The sequence below is a fragment of the Natator depressus genome, chromosome 15 (genome assembly GCF_965152275.1).
Source record: "Natator depressus isolate rNatDep1 chromosome 15, rNatDep2.hap1, whole genome shotgun sequence".
NCBI classification, from domain to species: domain Eukaryota; kingdom Metazoa; phylum Chordata; order Testudines; family Cheloniidae; genus Natator; species Natator depressus.
This window is the reverse complement of record NC_134248.1, coordinates 28,347,486-28,354,761: the sequence shown is the minus strand read 5'-3', so window position 1 is coordinate 28,354,761 and position 7,276 is coordinate 28,347,486. Positions and strand designations below refer to the sequence as shown.

The 7,276-nt window shown below is 48.3% G+C and overlaps 1 protein-coding gene across 2 annotated transcripts in view; it reads left to right on the top strand.

The window, feature by feature from the left end:
- The first annotated feature begins 2,324 nt into the window (after positions 1–2,324).
- CMKLR1 (chemerin chemokine-like receptor 1) overlaps positions 2,325–7,276 on the top strand; it is a 39,630-nt gene continuing 34,678 nt past the window's right edge. For both annotated transcript variants that reach the window (XM_074972684.1, XM_074972683.1), the window contains exon 1: positions 2,325–2,636. The gene's annotated coding sequence lies outside the window, so the exon portion shown is untranslated. The remainder of the gene's footprint in view (positions 2,637–7,276) is intronic.

The window sequence follows — 7,276 nt, the reverse complement described above, 5'->3', positions numbered from 1 at the left end:
TGGAAAAATTGGAAAGAGTCCAGCGGAGGGCAACAAAAATGATTAGGGGACTGGAACACAAGACTTATGAGGAGAGGCTGAGGGAACTGGGATTGTTTAGTCTGCAGAAGAGAAGAATGAGGGAGGATTTGATAGCTGCTTTCAACTACCTGAAAGGGGGTTCCAAAGAGGATGGATCTAGACTGTTCTCAGTGGTAGCAGATGACAGAATGAGGAGTAATGGTCTCAAGTTGCAGTGGGGGAGGTTTAGATTGGATATTAGGGAAAACTTTTTCACTAGGAGGGTGGTGAAACACTGGAATGCGTTACCTAGGGAGGTGGTGGAATCTCCTTCCTTAGAAGTTTTTAAGGTCAGGCTTGACAAAGCCCTGTCTGGGATGATTTAGTTGGGGATTGGTCCTGCTTTGAGCAGGGGGTTGGACTAGATGACCTCTTGAGGTCCCTTCCAACCCTGATATTCTATGATTCCTCAGGCAAGGAGTTCCACAGGTTGACTGTACACTGAGTGAAGAAGAACTTCCTTTTTATTTGTTTTAAACCTGCTGCCCATTAATTTCATTTGGTTGCCCCTAGTTCTTATATTATGGGAACAAGTAAATAACTTTTTCTTATTCACTTTTTCCACACTACTCATGATTTTATAGACCTCTATCATATTCCCCTTTAGTCTCCTCTTTTCCAAGCTGAAAAGTCCTAGTCTCTTTAATCTCTCCTCATATGGGACCCGTTCGAAACCCCTAATCATTTTAGTTGCCCTTCTCTGAAACTTTTCTAATGCCAGTATATCTTTTTTGAGATGTGGAGACCACATCTGTATGCAGTATTCAAGATGTGGATGTACCATGGATTTATATAAGGCCAATAAGATATTCTCTGTCTTATTCTCCATCCCTTTTTTAATGATTCCTAACATCCTGTTTGCAACTACAAAGCTCACCATCTCTGCTATGAATCTGAATCTCAAGAATTGAACTCATGTCTAAATGTATATTGGTCTTTTAACCATACTGTCTCTCTCTTGTTTTTTAATAAAGTTTAGTTTAGTTGATAAGAATTGGCTGTATGCGTGTATTTGGGTAAGATCTGGAATATTCAATAACCTGGGAAGTAATGTGTCTGAGCCTTTGGGATTGGTAGGACCTTTTCTTTTATATGATGAAATAAAATTTTCAGAAATCTTCATCATATTTGACTTGGGTACCTGGATGGAGGCATGAGGCTGGGTCACTTTAAGGGACCTGTATTGTTTTGGACTTCTGAGTAACCAGTGCAGTAATAGAGAAGCTGTTTTATGCTGCCTTGGTACATTTAAGTATGGAATGATCCATCAGCTTTGGGGTTTGTCTGCCCCATTCTTTGCAGTTCACCCTAGTTGAGTGACCTCGGCTGACTCTCCACTGGGACCCCAGTCACAGTAATGCAGAACAGCGAATGTAATAAAGGCAAGATAGCCCACTGGGTTAGAATGGCAAGCGCTCTGTGTTTGTGCAAGGCCTTGCAGAATGGATGCTTACTGGGTATGTCCCCACTGCATCTGGGAGGATGCAGATGTGCAGATGTTTCGTCTTGGGCTGGAGCTCGGCCTCTCAACCCTGGGGCAGGGAGGAGAAGGGGATGGGCGAGAGCCCGAGCCCCAGCCCGAGTCGCAACGTCAAAGCAAGATCCGCACAGCTATTTTTAGCGCGCGAGTGCAAGCCCCACTCACGCAAGTCTGTGGCGAGAAGCTGGGAGACTTGCTCCCAGCTGCTGTACAGACATGCCCGCGGGTGCCTGGGGGCACTACCATAGTACAAAGGCTAAGTAATGACAACCAGAAAAGTCATGTGAGAAAGTCGATCTGAAGGAGGGGTAGCGGAGGAAACTTTTTGAAGTCAGATTTCAAGAGGGGAAGTGACTCAGTGCCTTGGAAAGAGATGGGACGGTTAGGAGACTACCAAAGAGGGGTGGCAGCCTCACACACTGGGATCAGAGATTAATGGTCTAATTCTAGCCAGATTAGAGACGCTGTACACATTCCTCTCCAACCTCGCTCTAATCACATCAGGGGAGGAAGGGGCTCCGCTGTGGAGGCCGTTGGACCCTATAAGCCACCATCAAACAGAACTCAGAGTATGTCACATTTTTGGCAACAATACATGAGGCCCAGCTGATTTCTGTCTCGGATTGGGTCACCAGCAGGACTCCTGCCAATTTTGCTAGATCACTGTGTTACTTCCAGATGTTGCTTTAAGAGGGAACCCGGCCAAAAACCCCATCCTAAGATTTTGGTGTGGCTTTTTTTCTCTTGCCTTAAGATCAGATCGGAAAGGCACTGTGTGTATGCGTGTGTGTATCCATGTATGTGTATGTCTCTCTGCTGAAGGGCCATGGAATGATTTTCCCCCTGGAGAAGGTACAACATCAGAAGGTGCAAGATAAACCTTAACCGGCTCTTCGCACGGTGCTGCATGGCTTCTCTCCTTCGATGGGCCGAACCTCCCCAGAGCTTCGTTGCAGCCTGAGGGGAGAGCTGATTCCATGTGGCATTCGGTGATGCAGTCGGTGAACCCTGCTTAGTTTGATCCTGTCTTTAATACCCGGCCCAGGCAGTTCAAGGAGAGAGAAGCAGACCCAAGGAGGACAGCGCCAATCAGAAGGTATCGGTCGTAACTGAAAGATTTTGAAGTTGGACCAAAGGGACAAGGATGGGGTGGACTCAGCTGAGCTGCCCTTCCCACCCTCCTCCCCCCTCTGACTTCCTCTGCAAACCCCATGTCCTCCATTAGATGTGCCAGGGTATTTTACATAACAAATCCTTAAAGAGCTCTTTTACGCCCTTAAACAATTTCACAATAAATTGGTGCCGGCAGCCCAGGGCTCCTGACGCCTAAACCCGCAATCAGCACTGAAACTTGCTGACGGGGACATGGCTATTTTAGGTCGGAAGCTCCACAGGGACCTAATCAAATTGGGGGCGGGTGGGGGGGGGGAGGGAGAATGATTGGGCAGCTGCAATTTAATTTGGAGAGCTGCATGATGAGGAGGAATGATCTAACCGCCTCCCCTGTGCTGGAAGGGTCTGAATGAGCAGGTGCCACGAGGGTGAAAGGAGCAAAGAGGCACCTTTTGGGAGCCTGATGCAATGGTCTGGCCAGTGTGCAGAAGCTAGAGTACAAAATAGGGTGCTCGGATGTGTTACCAGTGGACGGAGGTATTATCAAGCCGTTTATAACATGACGGTGTGTCTGCTGGGGGAGTGTCGGGTTCCCAAGCAAGAGCGGTAAAGGAGATGCTAAGAAACAGTTCAGAGATGCTTAGCAGGGGGTCTTGTGAAAGACACATTGTCTTGATTTTGATGTTTTACCCTAAAAGAGGAGAGTAAGAAGTGTCTTGACTAAGGTGTTCACAATAATGAACCCCAACCAGGTGATTCGGTCTAAGCTCCCCTGTAACGTGTGAGCAAGGAACCTTGCTGTGAAATGGAAAGGGAGTACATTTATGGTCCGTGCACGACGGCTGGCATGGCCAACCTGTGGGACTCACCGCTACAGCCGGCCATGGAGACTACTGGTGTCAGAATGTTTTTGTAAAGGACTGAATAGGTTTGTGTCTGTTAATAGTATTTGCTGCTACCTGAGTTTGAGCTATGGTGGAAATGTAATTGTGGCTAACGAGTCTGGGCATCTAGACGCTGAGCACCTTCAAAGCCATTCAATAGATCGCCATGCCATAAACCAAGTCCCCCAGGCCATAGCATTGCACCGTGGGGCAGGCGTCCTCTGCAGTTGTTTGGCCGTGCTGTGTTCATCCAGCATAAACCTTTGCCGGTGGTGGGGTGTGCACTCAGATCCCATGGGGCTGGGCGCAGAATAAGAACCTGTATAAAATACATATGAGAGCAGATGCGCCATTGGTCTGGTCTGATGTCATTCCTCTGTTCAGTGAAACAGACAGCGATATTCTAGAGACAAGGTGGGTGAGGTCGTATCTTTTACTGGGCCAACTTCTGTCTGTGAGAGAAAGAAGCTTTCCAGCTTCCCCAGAGCTCTTCTTCAGGGCTGGGAATCTAACACAGATACAACAATGCTGCGTACAGCGATAATTCTGACAGATCTATTTACAGCCTTTTCACAAATGGGTTAAAGACGATCCCTAGGAATCCAAGATTCATCAAAGCAGCAGAGTGAGCAGTTCTACAAATCCACCTCCTGTGAACTCCTCACACTCCTGTCTGTCTCGAGAGGAGCACTCCTTCATCCTCTAATTATTCAGCATGGAATTCAGCTTCCTCACTAGCCTGAATTACCCCCAGGAATTAGCAGAGCAACACCCAGAATTGCTAATGAAGCAGATCATTTGCTCCGCCAGCTAATTTGAGGGACCCCACAGACAGACACTTCCTCCCAGCCTAGGGCCCTCTTCTCCTAGACACACACTTCCTCCAAGAAGATGGACTCTTGTCTTCTTCATACTCTTGCATCCCTTATCGATGAGCCAGCCGAGACCCAGTCAGCTGCTCTGGGCTGTATTGACATCTGCTCTTCTCTTCTGTCTCTAACTTACTGCTGCGGAACTCAGAGCTGGACCCTAATGAACCTGTCTCCGTGTACTCGCATCTACCTGCCTGATGTCTAAGAGGAAGGCAATGTCTTGGGGTAGGGGCACTAGAACATTAGAAAACCAGAAAAGGGGGAATGGGAGTGGTTGGGTGAAGAAAGTTTTCAGCCCTTTACCTGAGAAGCAGGTCAGCTTTCAATGGCCAGGTGGTTGCAAGTGAAGGCCAGCCATTTAAGTCTCTGCAAAAGTCTTGAGCAAAATGGTAGCTGGAGGCAACAGGAAGATGTTGACATCATCCTACAGGAAGTCAGTGTATGTTTCTAACTTCCCACAGAAGGTGAAGGTCATTCCACACCTGCTGGTGCTCACTGATTGGGGCATGGAAGTCTCTGTGCTGAGTTCTTGTGTGCCTGCCTATAGATGGAAAAGTCCAATGAGCTCCACGGTCTGCCTAGGGCTTGTTCAGGATTCATTCCCTACTCTCCAGCGTTCTGTCCCATCTAGTTTGAAATGCCCCCAAGGGTTCAGTTGATTGGATCTCACGCCTAAGCTATTCCCTTGTAAATTTAAATGTCACAAGACAACAGTGTGGGTAGATGAGTTTGCTGTGCACCCACTTTGGCATTTCTGTAACCTTCGAGCACAGTCTTACCAAAATTCTGTTCTCCTTTTTCCAGAAGAAACTCCAAAATTACCGGTCATGTCAGCAACTTTCCTCATGATTTAACTTGGCGTGGTTTTGTAAGAGGCAATTGTGAAAGAATAAACAGGACTGACGCTAGTGAATTGGATTCCTCTTTTCAAGCGTTGGCTCCCTTTGGTTATCAAGGGTACGGCTCTGGTGTAAGAAGTCAGATCTTGCTGTGTTCAGCAAGCGCAGGTCCTGTATTGGCAGGAATCTGCCCCGCCCTTGCTAATTGCTGCTTGACTTCTATACCAGTGTCTCATATAGGGTGAAATTCACCCTCTGCAAAGGTGACCAGAAGGCTCTGTGCACTGTTCAGGTGGGACTTAGATGAGGCAAAGACATAGTGCAGGCCTTCTGAACGGGAGCGAATTTCATGCATAGCTCTTACATAAATAGTGGTGGGCATGAATTACGCAGCATGATGCCGCTGATTCTCTCTGGGCTTTTCCCAGTGTCTTTTTCAGTCTCATTGGTTGGTGGTGACGGTTGGTTTGATAGGCAGTAGTATTGGTGTCTGGCTTTCTCTCCATTTGTTTTCAGAATTATTCGCTCCTGCAAGCCACTCTCTTCTGCCTCTGGGTCTCCAAGCCAGGCTTCTCTCCCTCCTCATTTGCAGTATTTGGTGATCACAGTGCAATTCCGTTTACAAGGTGTTACACGAAACAAAACTGGGTGGGGTCTATTCCCCATCTCCACTTCCGGCAGCAGCCTGGGGTTCCTCGGAGGCCTCCCGGACTTTGCCTTGGGGAGCTGATGAGGCCCAAGGCGCTCACAAGCTGAGATGTCACAGCCGTGAACCTCCAGTGTAAACAGATCGCACACAAACACTTTGAACCCAGGGGCGTGTGGCCATCACACTGCCTACACCATACAGACCCACTCCCACTGCTCTCTGCACAGCCTCCAACTCTGCTGCCTCGAACGTGCTGACTCCCTCGTAGGTGCCACGGCTCCAGGAATTAAAACAAGGTCCTTGAACGGAGTCCTTGTAACTCAGCTCCACTGCATTTGCCCACCCCCGCCCCTCCCCATGAGCCACTGAACATAAGAATAAGAATGGCCACACTGGGTCAGACCAAGGCCCATCTAGCTCAATATCCTGTCTTCCAACAGTCGCCAATGCCAGGTGCCCCAGAGGGAATGAACAGAACAGGGAATCCTCAAGTGATCCATCCCCTGTTGCCCATTCCCAGCTTCTGGCAAGCAGAGGCTAGGGACGCCATCACTGCCCATCCTGGCTAATAGCTATTGATGGGCCTATCCTCCATAAATGTATCTAGTTCTTTTTTGAACCCTGTTATAGTCTTGGCCTTCACAACATCCTCTGGCAAGGAGTTCCACAGGTTGACTGTGTGTTGTGTGAAGAAATACTTCCTTTTGTTTGTTTTAAACCTGCTGAATAGAGGAATGACATCAGAATGCTGCTCAGTGGGAAATCTTCTATCCCCCGAGGGGAACTATCCCTTCCACCATTAGGTGCTGAGTCCATAGGCAGAAGTCTTTGGGGCACAAATTGTACTATAGAAAGGGCAAGAGGTATGCAGGTCCTGATGCGTGACAGTTGCGATGTGTTTCTATTACCTCCTGAAGCTGTGGACAGGTTGCACATGTTCATGTGCAGACTCTCTTGCTTTGGTTACTTGCTTCTTACTCTCGAAGTTACCCCACCTTTGTCCTGTGTTTGTATTACACTGCAACTCGAGTGGAGGGACAGTTCTCCAGGCTCTGATCAGAAACATGACCAGTGGCCCTCCTGATTCCTTAGCACTGAGCTTTGGACACAGCGGACACCCTGATTTACGTCCATGAGGAAGCCAAGGCTGGCTAGGGAGTTTCTCTCTCTTCACTGCTAGGAAATCTCAAATGTCCCGGAATTGCTGGCAAGACTTCCGTCACTAATGCAGATCTAGGCGCTGGCTGCAGTCGGAGAAAGTTCCGCGCATGCTATTCCCTTCCACTGCTGTCTTTCGCTCTGCATTCCTCAGAAGCGGAGACGGGTCCTGGCAGATTTGCCCGGACAGATTCCCTCGTTCCAAAAAGCCCAAGGGACGA